Genomic DNA, 27,053 nt, shown 5'->3' with positions numbered 1-27,053 from the left:
ACTGTGAAAGTCAGTGGCATGACCTTCATTCCATGTGGGGTCTAGGACCTCATCGTCCCCTGCATCGTCTTCCACCCAGTCTTGATCCCTGACCTCCTGTTCAGTCTGCACACTGCAGAAAGACGCAGCAGTTGGCACCTGTGTTTCGTCATCATCAGAGACGTGCTGAGGTGGTATTCTCATGTCCTCATCATCAGGAAACATAAGTGGTTGTGCGTCAGTGCATTCTATGTCTTCCACCGCTGGGGAAGGGCTAGGTGGATGCCCTTGGGAAACCCTGCCAGCAGAGTCTTCAAACAGCATAAGAGACTGCTGCATAACTTGAGGCTCAGACAGTTTCCCTGATATGCATGAGGGTGATGTGACAGACTGATGGGCTTGGTTTTCATGCGCCATCTGTGCGCTTTCTGCAGAAGACTGGGTGGGAGATAATGTGAACGTGCTGGATCCACTGTCGGCCACCCAATTGACTAATGCCTGTACCTGCTCTGGCCTTACCATCCTTAGAACGGCATTGGGCCCCACCAAATATCGCTGTAAATTCTGCTGGCTACTGGGACCCGAGGTAGTTGGTTCACTAGGACGTGTGGCTGTGGCAGAACGGCCACGTCCTCTCCCAGCACCAGAGGGTCCACTAACACCACCACGACCATGTCCGCGTCCGCGTCCCTTACTAGATGTTTTCCTCATTGGTACCGTTCACCACAATAAGAAAAATATTATTTGGCCCAATGTATTGAATTCAAATTCAGGCCTTTTTTACAGACACCTAACACTATCTGGCTATCTATTTAGGTACCGTATTACACTAATACAGGCACAGCAGTAATGACAGATTTAGCTGAATATAAATTTGAGGCCTATTATTTAGGCGCTGGGTGACAGGTATACATTTACAGACAGAATTAGACTTGGATATGCACAGTAGCGTGTGTGTGAAGTTATTGAGAATGACCCTATCAGCACCTTGAATCTAATATACCCTTTTAGGGATAGATTTAAAGTAGGCCTGATACAGCAGAAACCACTCATTTAGGAAATTGCTAGGTTGGGAATTGTATTTCAAACCAGAACAAAAACTGTGCTTTGACGGACACAATATAACTTAACCAGGTACAGGAATAGCCAGAGATTTAGCTGAATATAAATTTGAGGCCTATTATTTAGGCGCTGTGTGACAGGTATACGTTTACGGACAGAATTAGACTTGGATATGCACAGTAGCGTGTGTGTGAAGTTATTGAGAATGACCCTATCAGCACCTTGAATCTAATATACCATTTTAGGGATAGATTTAAATAACCACACTATTGATGGTTAAATGGACTTGGTGGCAGCTTGCCCCTGATGTAGGATATAGCCAAAAAATAACCATACTATTGATGGTTAAATGGACTTGGTGGCAGCTTGCCCCTGATGTAGGATATAGCAAAAAATAACCACACTATTGATGGTTAAATGGACTTGTTGGCAGCTTGTGCTGGCGCACCACAAGCCACAAAATGGCCGCCGATCACCCCAGAAAAAAGTGACTGAAAAACGCTCTGGGCAGCCTAAAAACAGTGAGCAATTGAATAGCAGCAGTTCAATGATCCACAGCTGTAGATCGATCATTGTCTTAAGTGTTTTGGAGGAGTTAATCACTGCCTAATCTCGCCCTAACGTCGCAGCTGCAACCTCTCCCCACACTTGTAACAGCAGAGTGACGTGCAGCGCTACGTGACACAAGCTTATATAGAGGCTGGGTCACATGCTACACTGGCCAATCACAGCCATGCCAATAGTAGGCATGGCTGTGATGGCCTCTTGGGGCAAGTAGTATGACGCTTGTTGATTGGCTGCTTTGCAGCCTTTCAAAAAGCGCCAAGAAAGCGCCGAACACCGAACCCGAACTTTTACGAAAATGTTCGGGTTCGGGTCCGTGTCACGGACACCCCAAAATTCGGTACGAACCCGAACTATACAGTTCGGGTTCGCTCATCCCTAACCACAAGTTCTCAATGGGATTAAGATCTGGGGAGTTTCCAGGTCATGGACCCAAAATGTCAACGTTTTGGTCCCCGAGCCACTTAGTTATCACTTTTGCCTCATGGCACGGTGCTTCATCGTGCTGGAAAATGCATTGTTCTTCACCAAACTGTTGGATTGTTGGAAGAAGTTGCTGTTGGAGGGTGTTTTGGTACCATTCTTTATTCATGGCTGTGTTTTTGGGCAAAATTGTGAGTGAGCCCACTCCCTTGGATGAGAAGCAAGCCCACACATGAATGGTCTCAGGATGCTTTACTGTTGGTATGACACAGCGCTCACCTTTTCTTCTCCGGACAAGCCTTTTTCCAGATGCCCCAAACAATCAGAAAGAGACTTCATCGGAGAATATGACTTTGCTCCAGTCCTCAGCAGTCCATTCACCATACTTTCTGCAGAAGATCAATCTGTCCCTGATGTTTTTTTTCGAGAGAAGTGGCTTCTTTGCTGCCCTTCTTGACACCAGGCCATCTTCCAAAAGTCTTCGCCTCACTGTGTGTGCAGATGCACTCACACCTGCCTGCTGCCATTCCTGAGCAAGCTCTGCACTGGTGGCACTCCGATCCCGCAGCTGAATCCTCTTTAGGAGACTATCCTGGCGCTTTCTGGGCTTTCTTGGATGCCCTGAAGCTGTCACTACCAGAGCTTTGGGACGTTCTCACAGCTCTGTTTCTCCACCCCTGTGATGATGTCACTACTAGAGCTGGGAGGAGTTCTCACTACTCTGTTTACTTTTGGTTTCTTTCACCACAGCTGTTTTTCATGTGTTTGATTTACCTCTCTTTATATACCCCCTCCTCCTATGATAGGATGTGGATTATAGTTCTCACTTCAGTTGTAGCTCTTGCTTTAGTTTCTTCACTTGTAGCTATCAGTTCACTGGACCTGTGTTCTGCTGCAGCTAGCACTCCGGATATTGCCAGCCTGTCCTTGGATCCGTCTTCTCTGCGGCTGCAACACCTCCAGCTAAGTGTGCAGACATTGTTGTGTTCCTGTTTGTTTTCTGACTGGATCTGAGGTGGCCACGGTTCCCTCCATATACTGAGTAGGGCACTGGTGGCCGTGCCCCTTCCACTATTGTAGGGGTTACAGGGGTCATTAGTCTTAGGCACGTGGGCATGCCTCGTTCCGCCATTTGGATCCGGGCATGTGCTTTAGCAGAATAGGGAGAGCGTTGAGGGTCGGACAGGGGTCACCCTTTATCCTCCCTAGTTCTGGGTCCAGTCAGTAGCTCTGTACTGTGTAGTTCTATTGTTGCTCACATACATCCGTGACATTATAATCCACCAAAACCGTCCTTTTTTGACATGGATCCGCTTTCTGACCTGTTTGACCGCATGCAGGGTCTTTCTTTGGAAGTAGCGGATCTCCGTCAATCTATGACCCAGCTTCAAGCATTGGGCCCTGCTCCGGCTCATGGAGTCTGTTGCGAGCCAAAGGTCTCACTTCCGGAGACGTTCTCCGGGGGCAGTGAGAATTTTGTTCGTTTCAGAGAGGCATGCAAACTCCATTTTTGCTTGTGTCCTCACTCTTCTGGTAATCAGGAGCAGAGGGTGAAGATTGTCATTTCCCTGCTCAGGGGTAATGCTCAGACTTGGGCTTTTTCGCTGCCATCAGGGGATCCCTCCCTTCGATCCGTGGAGGGATTTTTTGTGGCCCTGGGGCAGATTTATGATGACCCGGATCGTGTTGCTCTGGCCGAATCTAACCTACTTGTTTTATGCCAGAACAAATGGTCTGCGGAGCTTTATTGTTCTGAATTTCGGAGATGGGCAGCTGATTCGGGTTGGAATGATGCTGCACTCCGGAGTCAGTTCTGTCATGGTCTCTCGGAGAGATTAAAGGATGCGTTTGCTTTCCATGAGAGACCAATGTCCTTAGAGTCTGCCATGTCATTGGCGGTACGCCTTGACAGGCGTCTAAGAGAAAGAAACGAGACCTCTCTGTCCAGCCATTGTCAGTCTAGGGGCAGTGGTGCGGACTCATTCAGTGTGCAGGGGCCTCATCCTGTCTCGCTCCCCTCTGAGGAGGAGCCGATGCAGCTAGGTCGACTTGCCCCTGATAAAAGAGGATTTAGTCCTCAGAGTAAGGTCTGTTTTTGTTGTGGGGGCATAGGTCATTTGGCAAATGTTTGTCCGTCTAGGAGATTCTTGAACCGTACTAAGAGCGATAATAAGAGAAAAATCTCAAAAGGTAAATCATCAAGTTCTGCTACTTTGGGCGAAGTTGATGTAGGATTTGATGCTTTTCCTCTGACCTGCAGTTCCCGTTTTCTCCTGTCTGCCAGGGTGGCGCTAGAGAGCAAAGTCATTTCTTGTGAGATTTTTGTCGATAGTGGAGCGGCCGTCAATCTTATTGACACTCAATTTGTAGCCATGCATGGTTTTCAGGTTTGCACATTAGCTAAAGATATACCTGTTTTTGCTATTGACTCGGCTCCACTCTCACAGAGATATCTAAAGGGCATTGTTCACAATATCCGGCTAGCTGTAGGTGACACTCATGTGGAGGATATATCTTGTTTTGTCCTTAACGGATTGCCGTCTCCTCTAGTTTTGGGGTTACCCTGGCTCACTAGACATAACCCCACTATTGATTGGCAAGGAAGGCAAATAAATGAGTGGAGTGATTTTTGTAGAGAGAATTGTCTCACAGCGACTTTTGCAGAGGTGTCTACTAAAACGCTGCCATCATTTCTCTCTGATTTCTCGGACGTGTTTTCCGAGAGCGGTGTTCAGGAGCTACCTCCTCACCGGGAGTTTGACTGTCCCATTAACCTCATTCCCGGCGCCAAGCTGCCAAAAGCACGCCTCTACAATCTTTCACAACCGGAAAGAATCGCTATGCGAACTTACATCTCCGAGAGTCTCGAAAAGTGGCATATTCGTCCCTCAAAGTCACCTGAGGCCGCGGGGTTTTTTTTTGTTAAAAAGAAAGATGGCTCTCTGAGACCTTGCCTAGATTTCAGGAAGCTGAACCGTATCACGATTCGCGATCCCTATCCCCTTCCTCTGATCCCGGACCTCTTCAATCAAATTGTTGGGGCCAAGGTGTTTTCCAAATTGGATTTGAGAGGCGCGTACAACCTGGTCAGGGTCAGAGAGGGGGATGAATGGAAAACGGCCTTTAATACCCCTGACGGGCATTTCGAGAATCTCGTTATGCCTTTCGGCCTGATGAATGCTCCGGCCGTCTTTCAGCATTTTGTTAATAGTATTTTCTATCATTTAATGGGGAAATTTGTATTGGTGTATCTTGATGATATTTTGATTTTTTCCCCTGATGTTCAGACCCATCAGGATCATCTTTTTCAGGTTCTGCAGATTCTGCGGGAAAATAAATTGTACGCCAAGCTGGAGAAATGTCTTTTTATGGTATCGGAGATTCAATTTCTGGGTTTTCTCCTCTCTGCTTCTGGTTTTCGCATGGATCCGGAGAAGGTCCGTGCTGTACTTGAGTGGGAGCTTCCTGAGAATCAGAAGGCATTGATGCGCTTTCTGGGTTTTGCGAACTATTACAGAAAGTTCATTTTGAATTATTCCTCTGTTGTCAAACCCCTCACTGACATGACAAAAAAGGGGGCGGATTTTTCCTCTTGGTCGGAGGAGGCGCTTACAGCCTTTTCTAAGATTAAAGAGAATTTTGCGTCTGCTCCCGTCTTGGTGCATCCCGATGTTTCCCTACCTTTTATTGTTGAGGTGGATGCTTCCGAGGTGGGTGTGGGTGCAGTTTTGTCCCAGGGCCCTTCCCCTGCCAAGTGGCGACCCTGTGCCTTTTTCTCTAAAAAACTCTCCCCGGCAGAGAGAAACTATGATGTGGGAGATAGGGAGTTGTTGGCTTTCGAGGAATGGCGCCATTGGTTGGAGGGGGCCAGGCACCCTATCACCGTTTTTACCGACCATAAGAATCTGGCATACTTGGAGTCGGCCAGGCGTATGAATCCGAGACAGGCCAGATGGTCTCTGTTCTTCTCCAGATTCAATTTTGTTGTTACATTCCGACCTGGGATAAAAAATGTGAAGGCTGATGCTCTCTCTCGCTGTTTTCCGGGAGGAGGAAACTCTGAGGACCCGGGTCCCATTTTGGCGGAGGGGGTAGTTGTTTCTGCTCTATATTCCGATTTGGAGGCCGAGGTCCAGGCTGCCCAGACTGAGACACCTGCCCGTTGTCCTTCTGGGAAGTTGTTCGTGCCTCCTGAGCTACGTCACAAACTCTTTAAGGAGCATCATGATACGGTTCTTGCTGGTCACCCCGGGAGTAGAGCCACGGTAGATCTCATTGCTCGGAGATTTTGGTGGCCGGCTCTTCGTAAGTCGGTGGAGGGTTTTGTGGCTGCTTGTGAGACGTGCGCTCGCGCTAAGGTCCCTCGTTCACGGCCTTCAGGTTCCCTTCTCCCGTTACCCATACCTTCCCGTCCTTGGACACACCTGTCCATGGACTTTATCACGGATCTTCCTCGTTCCTCGGGGAAGTCGGTGATCCTGGTGGTGGTGGACCGTTTTAGCAAGATGGCTCATTTCGTACCTTTCCCTGGTTTACCCAATGCTAAAACGTTGGCGCAAGCTTTTGTCGACCATATTGTTAAATTGCACGGCATTCCCTCTGATATTGTTTCCGATAGAGGCACGCAGTTTGTGTCCAGGTTCTGGAAGGCTTTCTGTTCTCGCCTGGGGGTTCGGCTGTCCTTCTCTTCTGCTTTTCATCCGCAGTCGAATGGTCAGACTGAGCGCCTCAATCAGAATCTGGAGACATATTTGCGCTGTTTTGTGGCAGAGAACCAGGAGGATTGGTGTTCATTTCTCCCTCTTGCTGAGTTTGCTCTGAACAACCGTCGTCAGGAATCTTCTGATAAGTCACCATTCTTTGGTGCATATGGGTTCCATCCGCAGTTTGGGACATTCTCGGGAGGGGCTCTTTCTGGTCTACCTGTGGAGGAGAGATTTTCCTCGTCTTTGTCTACCATTTGGCAAAAGATTCAGAGTAATCTTAAAAAGATGAGTGAGAGGTATAGGCGTGTGGCTGATAAGAGACGTGTGCCTGGTCCGGACCTGAATGTGGGTGATCTGGTGTGGTTGTCTACTAGAAACATTAAGTTGAAGGTTCCCTCCTGGAAATTGGGTCCCAAGTTTATTGGGCCTTATAAAATCTTGCCAGTCATCAATCCTGTTGCCTTCCGTCTTGATCTTCCATGGGTTTGGAAGATACATAATGTATTTCACAGATCTCTCTTAAAACCATATGTCCAGCCCACGGTACCCTCCTCTTTGCCTCCTCCTCCGATTTTGGTTGATGGCAATCTGGAGTTTGAGGTTTCCAGAATTGTGGACTCTCGCATGGTCCGCGGTTCTCTTCAGTACCTCGTTCATTGGAAGGGTTATGGTCCTGAGGAGAGGATGTGGGTTCCTGTGTCGGACATTAAAGCCACTCGCCTCATCAGGGCATTTCATAGGGCTCATTCTGAGAAGGTGGGTCCTGGGTGTCCGGAGTCCACCCGTAGAGGGGGGGGTACTGTCACTACCAGAGCTTTGGGACGTTCTCACAGCTCTGTTTCTCCACCCCTGTGATGATGTCACTACTAGAGCTGGGAGGAGTTCTCACTACTGTTTACTTTTGGTTTCTTTCACCACAGCTGTTTTTCATGTGTTTGATTTCCCTCTCTTTATATACCCCCTCCTCCTATGATAGGATGTGGATTATAGTTCTCACTTCAGTTGTAGCTCTTGCTTTAGTTTCTTCACTTGTAGCTATCAGTTCACTGGACCTGTGTTCTGCTGCAGCTAGCACTCCGGATATTGCCAGCCTGTCCTTGGATCCGTCTTCTCTGCGGCTGCAACACCTCCAGCTAAGTGTGCAGACATTGTTGTGTTCCTGTTTGTTTTCTGACTGGATCTGAGGTGGCCACGGTTCCCTCCATATACTGAGTAGGGCACTGGTGGCCGTGCCCCTTCCACTATTGTAGGGGTTACAGGGGTCATTAGTCTTAGGCACGTGGGCATGCCTCGTTCCGCCATTTGGATCCGGGCATGTGCTTTAGCAGAATAGGGAGAGCGTTGAGGGTCGGACAGGGGTCACCCTTTATCCTCCCTAGTTCTGGGTCCAGTCAGTAGCTCTGTACTGTGTAGTTCTATTGTTGCTCACATACATCCGTGACAGAAGCCTTCTTAACAAGAATTGAACCTCTTTCCTTGAAGTTCTTGATGATCCTATAAATTGTTGATTGAGGTGCAATCTTAGTAGCCACAATATCCTTGCCTGTGAAGCAATTTTTATGCAACGCAATGATGGCTGCACGCGTTTCTTTTTCAGGTCACCATGGTTAACAATGAAAGAACAATGATTTCAAGCATCACCCTCCTTTTAACATGTCAAGTCTGCCATTTTAACCCAATCAGCCTGACATAATGATCTCCAGCCTTGTGCTCGTCAACATTCTCACCTGAGTTAACAAGACTATTACTGAAATGATCTCAGCAGGTCCTTTAATGAAATGCAGTGGAAAGTTTTTTTGGGGATTAAGTTAATTTTCATGGCAAAGAAGGACTATGCAATTCATCTGATCACTCTTCATAACATTCTGGAGTATATTCAAATTGCTATTATAAAAACTTAAGCAGCAACTTTTCCAATTTCCAATATTTATGTAATTCTCAAAACTTTTGGCCACAACTGTATATGTAATTTATCCAATCCACATTTTTATTCACAGTAATGATGGGAAATATTGATTCAAATCCGGCAGCTACTTCATCTCTAGCTTTGAACTCACCTGGGACCCTTCTTGGAACACCTATTGCATCTATATACACATGGGGATCAAAACTTTAAAGGGGGCTGCTTCTTTTGTTTATCTTTAGCACCCCTTTGTCTGTAATATCTGATTCAGTAAAAATGTGCATGTTCATTATAACTTTGGCAAGCGCACATTTACCTTTCCAGGCACCTTCCAGTCTGGATCTTATTTTTCCATCTCCACAGATCCAGTACACATCTCCTATGGAGTATACTTGGTTCTGAGTGAGGGATATGTTCAAATTGCTGTATTTATGACAATAACCTTTGGTGAAATTATGTACATTCCTCCCATGTGTACTCCCTTTGTAACATGTGTAGTTACCTGGATATACCTGGATACCTGCCCCTGGGCGAGGATTTTTTAACAACAGAGGGTATTTTGATTTCCATTCTGTACATGCACTGTGGTTATAAGACATATTAACAAAAAGAGTCAAAAAACATTCAAAACTTTCTGGTAACACTAGGGGTACGGTACCTAGGTGTGGCTTGGCAGCACCGCATATGTAACAGTTACTTTTATTTACAGAGGCTGCACTATATTTCATCCACTCCAGCCACAAATTAGCATCAGAAAAACCCGTCTCCATGGCTAAAGTATCCTCATATGTGGGATCAGATATGGCCCTTAGGTTTTTTAGAGAAACTATATGTGGGGCTAGTGGGTTTTTGGGGACACCTGTGATGGGTTGGTATTCCTTAGACTTATACATATCTCTAAGTCTGAACATTTGTGTTACCCGGGAAGTCGCAGCTTCCCACATTTTATGGAAGTACCATCCCAGTACATAATCTCCTTCATCATATTTACCAGGGTTTTCTATTGTCAGTACAATTTTCATTTCCGCTGACCTTTTTTTGCAATAATTCAATGAGGAGGTGTCCTCATAACACGTCCCTCTCTCAAGGAGTGTCATTCTAGTCAAAAGGGACTTAGAATTTTTATCCCTCCTTTTGAGGGCGCTTTCTGGCTTGTATTCCCATTCAGTCCCACTGATCCCCAGTATGCACAACCTTTTCCCCAGTATGAGTTTGTTACACAAATATAGGCCTGTCCTTCTACATAGTCGTTGGAACAGTAGTGATAAGGTGTACACTTCTTTAGTAAATCGCAGAGACAAAAGTTGTAGGTAGCTACGTGGGTGTTAAATGAATTATACCAAAAAGTGATGACGCCGCCTTTACTAGTTGCGGCTACTTCTTAGTCAGTACATTCAACAATTTCCCAGAAAAGAGTGAGGAGCTCATCATGTTGGAGGTCAGGGCTGTCTGCCCCCATTAGTACCTCTGGGCCTCGTTGGAGGTCAGGGCTGTCTGCCCCCGTTAGTACCTCTGGGCCTTGTTGGAGGTCAGGGCTGTCTGCCCCCGTTAGTACCTCTCGTCCTTCTTCAAGGCCAAGGCTGTCTGCCTCCGTTCCTGCCTCCTCTCTTGCTCTCACAAGCTTCACTTGGGTGGCGTGGATCCAAGTTGGAGATTGTTCAGTCAGCGAGGCTGTTCTGGTTACTGCGACCACGGTAGTAGGTGGGCCATATATACGAAATCACCTTGAGCTCTTCCTTTCTTCAGTGTTTCGACCACTACCTCATCCCCCACCCTGTATGGGTGGGTGGGTTCCTGTGGATGAGAGGGAGACTTACAAGCAACTTTTTTATTTATTTTAGTTTTGTTAAGTACCTGTATCAATTTGGTGACATATTCTTCCCTTCTTTGCAGACTAATCCTGTTTTAGGATTTTTCTGCAATACTGGATAACACCAGTCTTGCTGGTCCTGTTCAGTGGCGTATCTTTGAAGATCACTAAGCATTTGCGACATCTCAGGGGTTGGAGGTGCCGGACATGGCATCTCCCAATGGTTACACGGACCTGTGGGGTTGCATTTGGCCACTCATTTCGCCACCTTATGTGCCAGCGCATTGCCCTGTGAGACATGATCCTTACCATCTGCTGCCGTGAATCCTCTCCTCTGCCAAATCATACCATGGTCCCACACTACCCCATGTGCGTAACCACTATCAGTATAGATGGTGACAGGTCTGCCAGCATGTAGAATACATGCTCTAGTGAGTGCAATGAGCTCAGCTGCCTGCTGTGTTGAGTGCGGATGCCCTTGAGTAGGCCTACAACATCATGTGTAGTGTGCAAAAATGGTGTAACGTCACATTGTAAAAGGAGTTGCCAACTCTACCATCATAGCACAGGCTGCAAGAGAACACAGACATGCCGGCATCCCTTGAACAGGGGTGGGCATTACCTTTTGAGAAAAATACACAAGGACGCAACTTACCTCCGTGTTCTTGTGTCAGTACACCCGCTATGGTTTTACAATTTTGGCATGCAAATATGTGGAAGGGCATATTATAGTCAGGGAGGCCCAGCCCTAGACTCGACATGAGCGAACATTTCAGATAATCAAATGCATTGTACATTTCAGAAGACCATTTAATCAAATCTGGATTTTCTTCCAGAGTGGCTTGCCTCAAAACATTGTCATAATAGGAGCAATCAGGAATCCATTGTCTACAGTAGTTTATCATCCCAAGGAAAGATAACATTTCTTTCTCGGTGTGCGGGGTGACCAGACCCGCAATAGACTGGACTCTTTCTGTGCTGATTCTCCTTTCACCTTTTGTGAGGACAAAGCCCAAGTATTCGACCTGCATTTTACACCATTGCATTTTCTTAAGTGCTACTTTGTGACCACATCCTGACAACCATTGTAACAGTGATAAACCATCCTGAATGATGGCCTCCTCTGACATGCTACACAGTAACAAATCATCGACATATTGCAGCAGCACAGAACCTTGGGGGGGGGGGTGTACCATGGTTCTAACGTGGCTTGGAGGACTATGCTGTACACTACAGGTGAATCAGCATATCCCTGGGGCATTCTGCACCAGGTCAGTTGACGTCTGTCAAAGGAAAAAGCAAAAAGCAGTCTGGTCTTCTTGTCAACTGGGATATAAAAGAATGCATTTTTCAGATCTATCACACTGAACCAAACAGCGTCTGCTTGAATGGCAGATAGTAATTGAGTGATGTCAGGTACAATAGGGGCTTTAGGCACAATGATGTTGTTGATGGCCCTTAAATCCTGTACAAAGCGGGTAGTACCATCTGCCTTTGTCACTGGATTCACAGGCATGCTGTAGGGTGAAATCACCTCTTCCAGGATTCCCTTTTGTAGAAATTATTTTATCATTGGCCTAAATCCATCGAGTTTCTCTTTTGACAGTGGGTATTGTTTCTGGAACACTGAAATGACACCTGGTTTTACAGTAGCTTTGTAAGGTGTGCAATCTATGAATCCTGTGTCATATTCATTTGAAGACCATAATGCAGGGTTATTGTTGTTAAGTTCTGGGTGGTTCTGTATGTTTGCAAGAATCAGTGGCACTGGTGTAGAGATTGGAATGAGGTCTGAGTGTACTCTTATGCCCTGATTTTTGTCTGACACTTGTAAGTCAAGCTTAATGAACAAATCTTTACTTAACACACTTGAGGTTGCACTGCTATCTACCATGAATCCTACTCTCAGTCATCTAAGTCCATCCCTTTTAGTCGGACGTTGTGGTCCTCCTTCTGTCCGTCAGTAGTGTCCCATTTATCCATAAGAACAGAGCTCTGATGTTAAGCACAACACTTAACATGCAACACGTAACTTCAAACATTGAAACAAACAGATCTGACAATACAGACATGAACACACAAAGGGCCCATAAAAAAACTTTTCATTAACTTCAATTTAAAAAAAAAATGTACAGCTTGATCAACACTGTTGGCACCAATAAAAACCCCAAAACTTCCAAGAAAAATAAAATAAAATTCTCAATGCGCATATTATATGAAAACAAATATCATACCCCATAAACATTCACATTTTCATGTACTAATTTTCACAAACAGCTCATAACCTCGCATACACAGCTCTGCTAAAAACATCCATCAGTCTTCACACATTTTCAACTCCACTACAACTCAAAGCCACACCCATTCACATTCCACTGAATCATTTGTCTTCCAACCCAGTCACACAATTTTCTTTGTTTCATCCCAAAAATTGCAGCACAGACAAACACAGCTTTCCTGAAAACAGATAGCCACACCACACCCAGAATTTCTGATGGTCAATGTCGCTGTTTGTGCTGTGTTTTCCAATGTCTTCTGGTCTTCACTCTGTGATTAATCAACTCTTATAAGAAGACAATATACATGTTATAATCATACAGTAATTTTGTTAAACCCAAATCATCTTATATGCCAGGTGGTCTTAGTTAATGTTGTACATATATAATAATTTTTTTAAAAGCTGGATTCTCACATTACACTGCTTGGGAAAGAAAATTATTGAACAATTCTTTGTCTTCTATAATAATATTACACATATAACATCGCTAACTCTGCAGGATTCCCTCCCCCCTTGTATCATATAATCCATATCCTAGGACAGGTCATGGTCAAAATGTGGCCATGCTTCTTTGTCTCCCAGACAAAGACCCTTTATCATGTCCATGTGGTACGGGCTATTATCGCTGTCCCTGGGAAAGGGGCTAGCAGCTTGCATGAACTCAGTCCATCCAGCTAAGTTATCCACCCATGGGTTAACTAGGAAGTAATTTGTGGGACTACACCGTGCAACATAAACTTTGCATGTTTCTCCCATCTCAGGTTTGGGGTAATATTTTTTTAGACCCTTGTGCCCCCATTCCGTCTGATATTTTAATGATGCTACTTTCCTAGGACTGGCTGTACTGAACCGTTAAGGCTCCGACAAATTAATCCTTTCAACTAGGCAAAGGACTCAGATCTGATCACAAAATATCAGAGTTTCATCAAACATATAATTTGCAGACCTCCGCAACACAGTAATACAACAATGCAATGTCCTTAAAACTCTATGCAAATAGTGAACTTCAGTCCGTACACTTACCACCCGGACGTCAGTATCCTTATCACAACTCTAATATTGTTATACTTTAAAACAACTTTAAAACAACTTTAAAAAGAGTCAAACCAAGCTCCGTCCTCGTCTCCCTGAGACAATATTATCTAGTGCGCACTATATTTTCTCTGAGTGATCCCCACGGCGGACTCCCGGAGTCCCCGGGTCACTCCCCCAGACTCTCGGAGTCTGTTCCCTGTATCCCTGATACAGTAATTATACTAGAATTTGTAGGTTCTACTTACTAGATCGAGACGTGGCCCTCGGATCGGCCAGAGGACAATAACAGATGTCTTTTCTCACCGGACCCGAGGATGACCTTCTCGATCCCGGACACGAGCCCCCAAACTGTTAGGAAATCTCAACATCCCACTTGGTACCCCTGGCACCAAACTTCTAGTATCGGCTTGGTTTGAGTCTTGTTCTGATGTCAGGAGAGCGCTTCACTCAGTAGGGAATAAAAGACACAACAATGATGTACTGAATGAACACTCTGAAGTTTATTTTTAATGCACACAGGTTATATAGAGGGGGTTTTACCCCCTTTATTAGCATATCAACGTAAGTTGTTTATTCAACCTATCATATTAACACGTTCTATTCTACAGACAGTAAAAGAGAAACAAAAACGGAACTTCCATATTAGGAATATTGTCCGGGAGTAGTGCCAAAGAGATAAAATTCAGGGTTACAAAGAAAAGATACTTAACAGCAATCAGAGTTAATTTCTAACAGAGAAATGAAACTTTAACAGAAAGCAGATTTAGTTTTAACATATAAAAACATGGATTCCTTTCACCCCCAAATACTATTCTGAAGAAAATTGGGTGCCCCCCATAATAACAGTACTCCTCATAGTCCCACCAATAGTAATTCCCTTCTAGAATGCCCTCATTAGTAATACTGCCCCCTACAGTGCCCCCAAAAGTGATTGTGCTCCTCAAGAGTGCCTCCATTAGTAGAAGAGCCCTCCGGTATTAATAATGTTCTTACAGAGCCCTTAGTAAAAATAAGGCCCCCCCATTGTTATCCCAGTGGTAATAAAGCTCTCTACAGACCACTCAGTAGTAATAAAGCACCCCATAATGCTCTTAATAGAAAAATTGTGGATCTATAAGTCCCTCCTATAGAGACCCCAGTAGTAATAAGAATGCTTAATGTCCCCTGGATTTAAAATGTCCCCACAGTGCCCCCAGTATTTATAATACCCCCTACTGTTATAATGCCCGCACAGTGCCCCCAGTATTTATATTGCCCCCTACTGTTATCATGCTCGCCTTGAAGCACCCCCAGTATTTATAATGTCCCCTGCAGTGCCCCCTGTAGTTATATTCCTCCGTTTACTGTCCTCAGAAATTATAATTCCTCAGCCCCTCCACCATATAGTCCCATGTAAATAATATTATTTCCCTCCTCCGCCATAGAGTCCCATGTAAATTCCATCACATCATCTCTCCAGCCCCCTCAAATATACAGTCCCATGTAAATAGCATCCCTCTCTATCTACAGCCCCCTCCAAAATACAGTTCCATGTAAATAACATCACCCCTCCCCAGCCACCTTCAACATACAGTCCCATGTAAAAAACATCACCCTTCAATATTAAGTCTTATGTAAATAACATCACTCCACCCCACTGTCCCACGTAAATAACTTCTGCCCTAACATACAGTCCCAGTTAAATAACTACAACTCCCAACATTGCTCTGCCTCTCACACTGAGTAATCCACCCCTTCACTTACCTTTTCTCATGTAGCAGACCTCACCACAGCTTCTTCCCAGGAATTCTCTTCACTGCTGGGCAGTCCTCTCCCGCACTGGGCACATCATCGCAGGTCCTTTTCAGCTACTGCATTTAGAACTGATCACATGGACTGTGATGTCATCACAGGTCCTTCAGCTCTTGCAAGGCATTAGATTCAATTGTATTGCCGTCCTGAGGATGGCAATACAGTTGGATCTATCTTGCAGGCAGTACATTTGGGGCCTGGGACAAAATATCAGGGGCCCAGGCCCCGAATGTTTTAACCTAGCAACACCACTGGCTGGCACGGAATGCAGAGTTAACATCTGGAACTTTATCAGGGAAAAAGACTTTCTCTCCTTCCACACTCATCTTTGCAGTCATTGTCTGAAGCCATCTTATCTGCAGGGCCATCTCCCCTTAGGTCAACCACTAAAAATAGTTAAAAAAAAAATACATGTGAAGCCTATATAGGGCATTGCCTGAATAAAAAGTCTGGCCAGGTACACTTCGTGATCAGTATAAAAACTGCTAGCAATGTACCATTCTGGAGACACTGTTTCCACTGTATTTTAAAAACCTAACATACGATGCATTTAGGGATTGAACCAATCCCTTACTTGGGATTTACATTTCAAGGCAACATTCACATTAGTGTATATAGGCACAGGAAACCACCAAACAAATGATGGGGTCAGAGGTCATCATTGGAATATTTTGTTTCCGATCTTCAAGTTATTTAAAGGGCTTCTGTCACCCCCCATTTAGCAATTTTCAGTATCGGAGATTAGCTATTTGCTAATGTCAGTTGAGTCCATATATATCACTCTTACCTCTCTCTGTGCTGTCATTTCTTTAAAAATCTTACTTTTATAATATGCTAATTACTTCACTACCAGCAACTTGGGCGGTTACTTGCTGGTAGCCGCCGCATCCTCGGACTATAAACACGCCCCCTCCTCCACTTGATAGACAGGGCCAGCGAGCGCTCTCCTCCTCCCGTTGGCCCTGTCTGCCCATGAAATCCTGCACCTGCGCCGTATCAGTCATCATTCGGCGCTGGTGCTCTGAGAGAAGGACGCTCGCTTGCCCGCTCCTTCCTCAGTGCGGCTGCGCCAATGACGTCAGCCTACACCCGGAAAAGCGTCCTTCTCTCAGAGCGCCTGCGCCGAAAGAGGACCAGTACGGCGCAGGCGCGGGATTTCATGGGCAGACAGGGCCAACGGGAGGAGTAGAGCACTCGCTGGCCCTGTCTATCAAGTGGAGGAGGGGGGCGTGTTTATAGTCCGAGGATGCGGCGGCTACCAGCAAGTAACCGCCCAGGTTGCTGGTAGTGAAGTAATTAGCATATTATAAAAGTAAGATTTTTAAAGAAATTTCAGCACAGAGAGAGGTAAGAGTGATATATATGGACTCAACTGACATTAGCAAATAGCTAATGTCCGATACTGAAAATTGCTAAATGGGGGGTGACAGAAGCCCTTTAATCCCATTCACCTATGATGATTTTTTTGTCATCCAGTTAGACAGCCACATCGGTTTCACCATCTGACAGTGGTGATCTCATAGAATTGTTACTTTCTTCTTCTCCTCCAGTCAACATAAACATTACTGTAGCCTATGCCACATAATTTGTTCCTTTTCTGACCTTCTCAATCCCTTTTTTTAGTAAAAGCATGAAGAATGACTAATATTACATTCCCCTCACAGCAAACCCCCATCAATAACACAAAGAAAGAATCCAAACTACCATTCACACAGCTTAGGCTACTTTCACACTTGCGTTGTTCTTTTCCGGCATAGAGTTCCGTCACAGGGGCTCTATACCGGAAAAGAACTGATCAGGTATGTCCCCATGCATTCTGAATGGAGAGTAATCGTTCAGTTTGCATCAGGATGTCTTCAGTTCAGTCGTTTTGACTGATCAGGCAAAAGAGAAAACCGTAGCATGCTACGGTTTTATCTCCGGCTAAAAAAACTGAAGACTTGCCTGAATGCCGGATCAGGCATTTTTTCCCATAGGAATGTATTAGTGCCGGATCCGGCATTCAGAATACCGGAAAGCCGGATCCGTCCTTCCGGTATGCGCATGCGCAGACTGAAAAAAAGGTGAAAAAATAAATGCCGGATCTGTTTTTGCCGAATGACACCGGAAAGACGGATCCGGCATTTCAATGCATTTTTTCGACTGATCAGGCATTTTTAAGACTGATCAGGATCCTGATCAGTCATACTAATGCCATCAGTTGGCATACATTTTGCCTGATCCGGCAGGCAGTTCCGGCGATGGAACTGCTTGCCGGATCTCTCTGCCGCAAGTGTGAAAGTAGCCTTACCTCAAGTCTATTGTGAATAAAACTGAAAAAGGATCCTCTTTTTGCTACTATTTACCCAAAATACAGAAGTCCGTCAATAAACCTAGCAGACTCATGATTTCAGGTATGTACTCTTTAACTGGCTATTGCTTATATTTTTGAATCTCTTATTATAAAATATATTGTATGTCATCACCCAACCCAGATACTTGAAATACTTTACCCAACTTATAAGTTAGTTGAAATTGTATAACTGGTCTCAGGATATGGTTTTCATTACTCTTGGTGTAATATCAAACGTTACCTCCTAAGCAAAGACGCAAATTGCAGACATTTAACCCCTCGGATGCCATGGTCAAATGTAGCCAGTTATCTGAGAGCTAAAAAACTTGGGAGAGCAGGCTCCTGGTCTGCCTCGAGAGAGCATTCCCTGCAGCAGCCTCGTTTTCTTTGAATGATCCAAGGCTACCGCAGGGTTCCATAGGAACAAAGCAAAATTGGAATGCATTAGAGTCTATGACAGAAGCGAGGGGTAGGGAGCAGACACTATGTGCTTCTCTTCTCAGGCCTCCAGCTTTAAGAATCCAGAGACTAACAGATCTCTGTGGGATCCTCTGCTTCTGCTACAAGAGAATTTGCACTGTGCCCCAAGAGAATAAAAGGGTTGGCTCTCCTCTGACTGCATTACAGCAAGGCACTAGGGAGCGACAGCCTGAGGGAAACCACCATGACACAGCCTACAGTAAGAGCCACTACCACTCCAATCCTCTGCTCCTGCTCCCAAAGTGGTTTATTGCACAACACCAGAAATAATAACCCCATGGTTTGGGGAGATTGTATTGGGTGCCAGGAGTTTCAAGTTACATTTCTGGGAAAATAAAAACGATGTTAACTAATCATCATTAGAACTCTGATACTTTATTTTTATCTGAAATGTAATTTTTAAAAAAATAGAGTAACAAAAAATGATGGAAAAAAAATCCCTTCCATGTAGAGCAAGAAAACAACAACATGCATTTAATAGTCTGAAGTAAGATGCCATAAATTTCATTGATTGACTGTTGTACTGCTCTGAAATGAACCACGGCATCCTGAACAAAAGGCTAAATGAAATGTTCTAAGGCAATGGAACAAAGATATTACAGATAAAAAGGATAATGCTATGAGTCTCCTCATATTAAGCCCCTCTGGTGAGCTGGTAGCTTAAAGAAACCTCTGAAAACCCAAGGGAAGACCAAACAAGCACCAGCTTTCAAAAGAGACAATAAATGTCATTATTTTGCCTTAGCAACAGAAGGTACTGGCAATTACACATGCAGCCATGCTTCCTAGCAGAAGCAGCACAAAAGCTCAGCAGTGTATTGATAGCTACCTACTAAAACTGAATGAGATTAACAAAAATGATTCCACAGCATGTATCTTCACCTTGACTACGTGCTCAAACTCTATAACCAATACTGTCCCTTCTGGGTTAATGGAGTCCACAGACATGAACCTTTTAGACTCACAGGGTATATCTATGTATGGTTGCTCAGCCACATTGGTCGCCAAGACCAGCAGTTCTAAAGGAAAATACACCTTCCACTTAGAAATGACATTGAAATACCCCCACTGTGCTACATCTATTAGAACTATGGCATGAGGATGGTCTGAGTAAACCCTAGAGACCTAGCGTCTATGCCATTAAAATAGCAGAGATTTCAGATTTGTCCCAGATCAATATATTGAACATACAGGGGACAATTAAGATCAGTGCTTTGTAAGGCTACTTTCACACTTGCGTTTCCTGCGGATCCATCAAGGATCTGTTGAGACGGATCCGTTCAAATAATACAACCGTCTGCATCCGTTCAGAATGGATCCGTTTGTATTATCTGTAACATAGCCAAGACGGATCCGTCTTGAACACCATTGAAAGTCAATGGAGGACGGATCCGTTTTCTATTGTGGCAGATCGTGTCATAGAAAACTGATCCGTCCCCATTGACTTACATTGTGTGTCAGAACGGATCAGTTTGGCTCAGTTTCTTCAGACGGACACCAAAACGCTGCAAGCAGAGTTTTGGTGTCTGCCTCCAAAGCGGAATGGAGACTAAACTGATGCATTCTGAGCGGATCCTTTTGCATTCAGAATGCATTAGGGCAAAACTGATCCGTTTTGGACCGCTTTTGGAAAGCCAAAACGCCAGTGTGAAAGTAGCCTAAGCCGGTCTTAATCTCATCCCTGCTATAGTCAGATGCACCACAGTTATTAGGAGGTGCACACTGCTGTAGATTTCAGGTATAATCTATGGCAGTTTTCTGGTGTAAATGAATATAAATATGGTGAACAATTAGGCCTAACCCTGCATTGGTTTTCCCTGCCCCTCACCACTCACTTTTTAGAAAAGTAACAAGTGGGGCACAATCCCACCAAAAAGTTGCAAGTTTTTGCACAAATGATGCCAGAAAACTGTCTCAACGCAATCCTATAAATGTGGCCCACTATAAGTAAATTAGGTTTACATGTGGCTGCTGCTGCTGTCTTCTATGGATCCATGGTAAGCAAATGCCATGTAATCGCGTACATATAAAATGTTAGTAGTATTTGAGTTGTGTATGGTATATATACAAGAGCCAATGAGATATATATACACTCACCTAAAGAATTATTAGGAACACCTGTTCTATTTCTCATTAATGCAATTATCTAGTCAACCAATCACATGGCAGTTGCTTCAATGCATTTAGAGGGGTGGTCCTGGTCAAGACAATCTCCTGAACTTCAAACTGAATGTCAGAATGGGAAAGAAAGGTGATTTAAGCAATTTTGAGCGTGGCATGGTTGTTGGTGCCAGACGGGCCGGTCTGAGTATTTCACAATCTGCTCAGTTACTGGGATTTTCACGCACAACCATTTCTAGGGTTTACAAAGAATGGTGTGAAAAGGGAAAAACATCCAGTATGCGTCAGTCCTGTGGGCAAAAATGCCTTGTGGATGCTAGAGGTCAGAGGAGAATGGGCCGACTTATTCAAGCTGATAGAAGAGCAACGTTGACTGAAATAACCACTCGTTACAACCGAGGTATGCAGCAAAGCATTTGTGAAGCCACAACACGCACAACCTTGAGGCGGATGGGCTACAACAGCAGAAGACCCCACCGGGTACCACTCATCTCCACTACAAATAGGAAAAAGAGGCTACAATTTGCACAAGCTCACCAAAATTGGACTGTTGAAGACTGGAAAAATGTTGCCTGGTCTGATGAGTCTCGATTTCTGTTGAGACATTCAAATGGTAGAGTAAGAATTTGGCGTAAACAGAATGAGAACATGTATCCATCCTCTGATGGCTACTTCCAGCAGGATAATGCACCATGTCACAAAGCTCGAATCATTTCAAATTGGTTTCTTGAACATGACAATGAGTTCACTGTACTAAAATGGCCCCCACAGTCACCAGATCTCAACCCAATAGAGCATCTTTGGGATGTGGTGGAACGGGAGCTTCGTGCCCTGGATGTGCATCCCTCAAATCTCCATCAACTGTAAGATGCTATCCTATCAATATGGGCCAACATTTCTAAAGAATGCTATCAGCACCTTGTTGAATCAATGCCACGTAGAATTAAGGCAGTTCTGAAGGCAAAAGGGGGTCCAACACTGTATTAGTATGGTGTTCCTAATAATTCTTTAGGTGAGTGTATATTCCCACACACAAGTATTACTAAAATATGTTTGCTATAATAGATAATCAAAGGTTTATTATAGAATATGCAAGGTGAACCAGGGAATTGCTTATATGTTGCTGGGCTCAACAGGTTTAGGCAGCACATAGTGAGTTCAAACCAGATAACAACCAAAAACATTGCCTTCTAAATCAATAACCAACTTTAATGTGTAATATCCAACCTTTTGCTAGTACCACCGATAATTGCAAAAAATAACAGTCAGAAACAAATATATGGGGGAATGTATCATTCCCCCTGGGCCAGTTTTATGGCATTAAAAAAGTCACAAAACCTGTATTTGTGACTTTTTAAATGCCATAGTGTCTATATCATGTGACTTTGTAGCCTCCCATGCCAGAGTAGGGGTTGCAGGTCCCGGTGGCCCGGCATATTTATCTTCTTTTACACAAGTTTATCACTTGTTCGCGTTCGCCGCGGCGGGCGAACATATGCGATGTTCGGTCCGCCCCCTATACGTCATCATTGAGCAAACTTTGACCCTGTACCTCACAGTCAGCAGACACATTCCAGCCAATCAGCATACCCTCCCTCCCACTTCCTATCAAAAAGCAAGGACAGCATCCATCTTAGATTCATTCTGAAGCTGCAGTGTTAGTTAGAGCAGGGAGAGTGCTGCTGCTGCTGAATTAATAGGGAAACCGTTAGCTAGGCCAGTGTTCTGTGTCCACTCCAGTCCTCAAAGACTCATCTGCTGTAAGGACAGCGTCCTGACAGCACCCCAAAAAGCCCTTTTTAGGGCTGGTACATCAGTCTGCTTTTTTTAAATTTATATATATATATATATATATATATATATATATTGCAGTTGCCTGCCCGTGTGTGAGAGGCCACAGGACAAGAGACTGTACTGTGTGCCCACCACTCATATCGTGTGGCACAGTACCTTGCAGATAAAAAAGTCATTTAATTTTTACCCTTTAATATAATTGCAGTTGCCTGCCAGTGAGTGTCAGGCCCACAGACTGTACTGTGCCCACTGCCAGTGCCCACCACTCATATCGGGTGGCACAGTACCTTGCAGATAAAAAAGTCATTTAATTTTTTCTCTGTAATATAATTGCAGTTGCCTGCCAGTGAGTGTCAGGCCCACTAACTGTACTGTGCCCATTGCCCACCACTCATATCGGGTGGCACAGTACCTTGCACGCATAGTACCAGTAATCTAAAAAAAAATGACAGGCAGAGGCAGATCACCCCGCAGGGGCCGTCGTGGTCGTGGTGCTGTGATTTCCTTTGGCCCTAGAATAATGCCCAGTGTTCAGAGGCCACGTACCCTGAACTCGAAAAGTTCTGAGGACATAGTTGACTGGCTTACACAGGACACCCAATCTTCTACAGCTTCCGCTCGGAACCTTGACGCACCATCCTCCTCCAGCTCAGCTTCGGGCACCTCTCAAGTTACCACTCACCCGCCGGCCACTACCACCAACACTAGCACCACAGCCGCTTCACTTGATCTGTCAGAGGAGTTATTTACACATCAGTTGGAAGAAATAAGTGATGCGCAACCATTATTGCCAGAGGATGTAGATAACAAGGATATGTCTCAGTCAGGCAGCATTACACACATGGACGTACGGTGTGATGATGATGATGATGTTGTACCCGCTGCTGCTTCCTTTGCTGAGTTGTCAGATACAAAAGAAGTGGTTGATGATGACGATGTGTCCGTGGATGTCACGTGGGTGCCCGCTCGAAGAGAAGAAGAACTGGGGGAAAGTTCAGATGGGGAGACAGAGAGGAGGAGGAGACGAGTTGGAAGCAGGGGGAGGTCGTCGCAAGGATCTAATGGCACAGTCAGACAGCATGTATCGGCACCCGGGTTCAGCCAGACAGCACACCAATCAACGCATGCTGTTGCCACCACCAGAATGCCGTCATTGCAAAGCTCAGCAGTGTGGCTTTTTTTTGTGTGTCTGCCTCTGATAACAGCGATGCCATTTGCAACCTGTGCCAAAAGAAACGGAGTCGTGGGAAGTCCAACACCCACCTAGGTACAACTGCTTTGCGAAGGTACATGATCTCACATCACAAACGCCTATGGTATCAACACATGATGAGTACAAGCAGCACAGAAACTCAAAGCCACCATCCTCCTCCTGGTCCAGCATCTTCAGCCACGTCAACCACTGCTGTCCTCCTTGCCCCCTCTCAACCACCCGCCACTCCGCCTCTCACCTTCAGCAGTTCCTGCTCATCTGCCCACAGTCAGGTGTCTGTCAAGGAAATGTTTGGGCGTAAGAAGCCAATGTCACAGAGTCACCCCCTTGCCCGGCGTCTGACAGCTGGCTTGTCGGAACTCTTAGCCCACCAGCTTTTACCATACAAGCTGGTGGAGTCTGAGGCCTTCAAAAAATTTGTAGCTATCGGGACACCGCAGTGGAAGGTACCCGGCCGAATTTTTTTTCACAAAAAGCAATCACCAATCTGTACTCTATTGTGGAAAAGGAAGTCATGGCATGTCTGGCACACAGTGTTGGAGCAAGGGTCCATCTGACTACTGATACCTGGTCTGCAAAGCACGGTCAGGGCAGGTATATCACGTACACTGCGCATTAGGTAAACCTGCTGACAGCTGCCAAGCATGGAATGCGTGGCTCTGCAGAGGAGTTGGTGACACTGCCACGACTTGCAGGCAGGCCTGCTGCCACCTCCTCTACTCCTCCTACTCCATCCTCTTCGCTAACCTCCTTGGCTGAGTCCTCTTCTGCTGCTGCATCTTGCTCTACATCCCGGATACGACAGTGTCACGCCGTCTTGGGGTTGACTTGCCTGAAAGCAGAGAGTCACACCGGACCAGCACTCCTGTCCACCCTGAATGCACAGGTGGATCAGTGGCTGACCCCGCACCAACTGGAGACCGGCAAAGTGGTGTGTGACAACGGAAGCAATTTGTTGGCGGCATTGAATTTGGGCAAGTTGACACATGTGCCGTGCATGGCACATGTGTTGAATCTGATCGTACAATGCTTTGTGCATAAGTACCCAGGCTTACAGGACGTCCTCAAGCAGGCCAGGAAGGTGTGTGGCCATTTCAGGCATTCCTACAAGGCCATGGCGCGCTTTTCCGATATTCAGCGGCGAAACAACATGCCAGTGAGGCGCTTGATTTGCGACAGCCCGACACATTGGAATTCAACACTCCTAATGTTCGACCGCCTGCTCCAACAAGAAAAAGCCGTCAACGAGTATTTGTTCGACCGGGGTGCTAGGACAGCCTCTGCAGAGCTGGGTATTTTTTTGCCATGTTACTGGACGCTCATGCGCAATGCCTGTAGGCTCATGCGTCCTTTTGAGGAGGTGACAAACCTAGTCAGTCGCACCGAAGGCACCATCATCCCATTTGTTTTCTTCCTGGAGCGTGCCCTGCAAATAGTAGTGGATCAGGCCGTAGATGAGTGTGAAGAGGAAGAGTTGTGGTCACCATCACCACCAGAAACAGCCTTATCATCATTGCTTGCTGGACCTGCGGCAACGCTGGAAGAGGAGTCTGAGGAAGAGGAGTCAGAGGAGGAATGTGGCTTTGAGGAGGAGGAAGACCAACCACAGCAGGCATCCCAGGGTGCTCGTTTTCACCTATCTGGTACCCGTGGTGTTGTACGTGGCTGGGGGGAAGAACAGACCTTCAATGAGATCAGTGAGGATGAGGAACGGGACATGAGTAGCTCGGCATCCAACCTTGTGCAAATGGGGTCTTTCATGCTGTCATGCCTGTTGAGGGGCCCTTGTATAAAAAGTCTGAAGGAGAACGACCTGTACTGGGTGGCCACGCTACTAGACCCTCGGTATAAGCAGAAAGTGGTTGAAATGTTACCGAATTACCGGAAGTCGGAAAGGATGCAGCAGTTCCAAAACAAGTTAAAAAGTATGCTTTACACAGCGTATAAGGGTGATGTCACAGCACAACGGGAATCTAACAGGGGAAGAGGTGAAAGTAATCCTCCTCCTACCACGACCACGCCGGCAAGGACAGGACGCTTTACAGACGTGTTGTTGATGGAGGACATGCAGAGCTTTTTAAGTCCCACGCATCGCCACAGCCCTTCAGGGTCCACCCTTAGAGAACGACATGACCGACAGGTAGCAGACTACCTCGCCTTAACTGCAGATATCGACACTCTGAGGAGCGATGAACCCCTTGACTACTGGGTGTGCAGGCTTGACAATTTGCGATAGAACTTCTGGCCTGCCCCGCTTCAAGTGTCCTGTCAGAAAGGACCTTCAGCGCAGCAGGAGGTATTGTCACTGAGAAGAGAAGTCGCCTAGGTCAAAAAAGTCTAGATTACCTCAGCTTTATTAAGATGAATGAGGCATGGATCCCGAAGGGACTGACAGTGGGGGATGCATTTGACTAAAAAAGGCCTGATGAGGTGCCTTGGGCTAAAAATGGTCCACACGTTGCTGTATTTAATCTCTGCATGCCGGATGACTTGCGTGACTTCTCCGCTACCAACTAGGGTTCAAGCCGCAATGTTTTAGTGCACTTTCTGCCTGGGAAAACATCAATTTTTCCGGCCGCCGCTACAGCAGCGGCTGCAACAATACCAAATTTTTCTGTACATGCCTAATTTTTCTGGCCTCTGGTGCTGCACTGTGGCTGCAAAAAAAAACAAAAAAAAAGGCACATACATGTGTCAATTACGCTTCGTGATCGTTACCTTGTTGTGGTGAAGGGGCTTGCGTATCACAATAAAGCGATCACCTCTATGAGTGTGTTGGCAATGTTGGCACATCCCAGATGATAAGGTCGTTGCTTCATTATGAACAGACCAAAAGCGATCGGCTGGATAATTTTGCATAGAAAAAACATTAATTTTCTTTGTGATCATCTAAGGTGATCATTAAAGCCTACTAGGCCAACCAAGGGCCCACACTGCAGAATCATTGTTTTCTGGGTCACTTAACTGTCACTGAACTACCTCAGCACGACCATAGGCTTTGAAAAACCGCCATCACCTGCAATCTCCCGAATGTGCGCACGAACATAGTCATCACTACACCAAGATTGAGGCATAGAGGAATAAAATTAATGTCATGAGTGTGTCAACTATTGACAACTCTTTGCGGTTGTTTGCGGTGCGTTAAACGGGGAGTTTGGTCTGTCACTGTGAAGCAGGCGTAACCCTTACACTACCTGATCGATACAACATCATACCTGATCCTATACACACACTGGATGTTTTAAAGCACGTTATTCCAAACAATTTAGGAATGTTAGGTGATTTATGCCCTTTATGGATTAAAACCCGACTCTGTGTCAACTACGTAATTTTCCATGGGAGTTTTGCCATGGATCCCTCTCCGGCATGCCACAGTCCAGGTGTTAGTCCCCTTGAAACAACTTTTCCATCACTATTGTGGCCAGAAAGAGTCCCTGTGGGTTTTAAAATTCGTCTGCCTATTGAAGTCTATGGCGGTTCGCCCGGTTCGCAAACATTTGCGGAAATTCGCGTTCGCCGTTTGCGAACGGAAAATTTTATGTTCGCGACATCTCTATTTATC

Source organism: Bufo bufo, chromosome 11 (genome assembly GCF_905171765.1).
Source record: "Bufo bufo chromosome 11, aBufBuf1.1, whole genome shotgun sequence".
In the NCBI taxonomy this organism is placed as follows: Eukaryota; Metazoa; Chordata; class Amphibia; order Anura; family Bufonidae; genus Bufo; species Bufo bufo.
The sequence above is the reverse complement of the archived record's forward strand: the minus strand, read 5'-3'. Positions refer to the sequence as shown.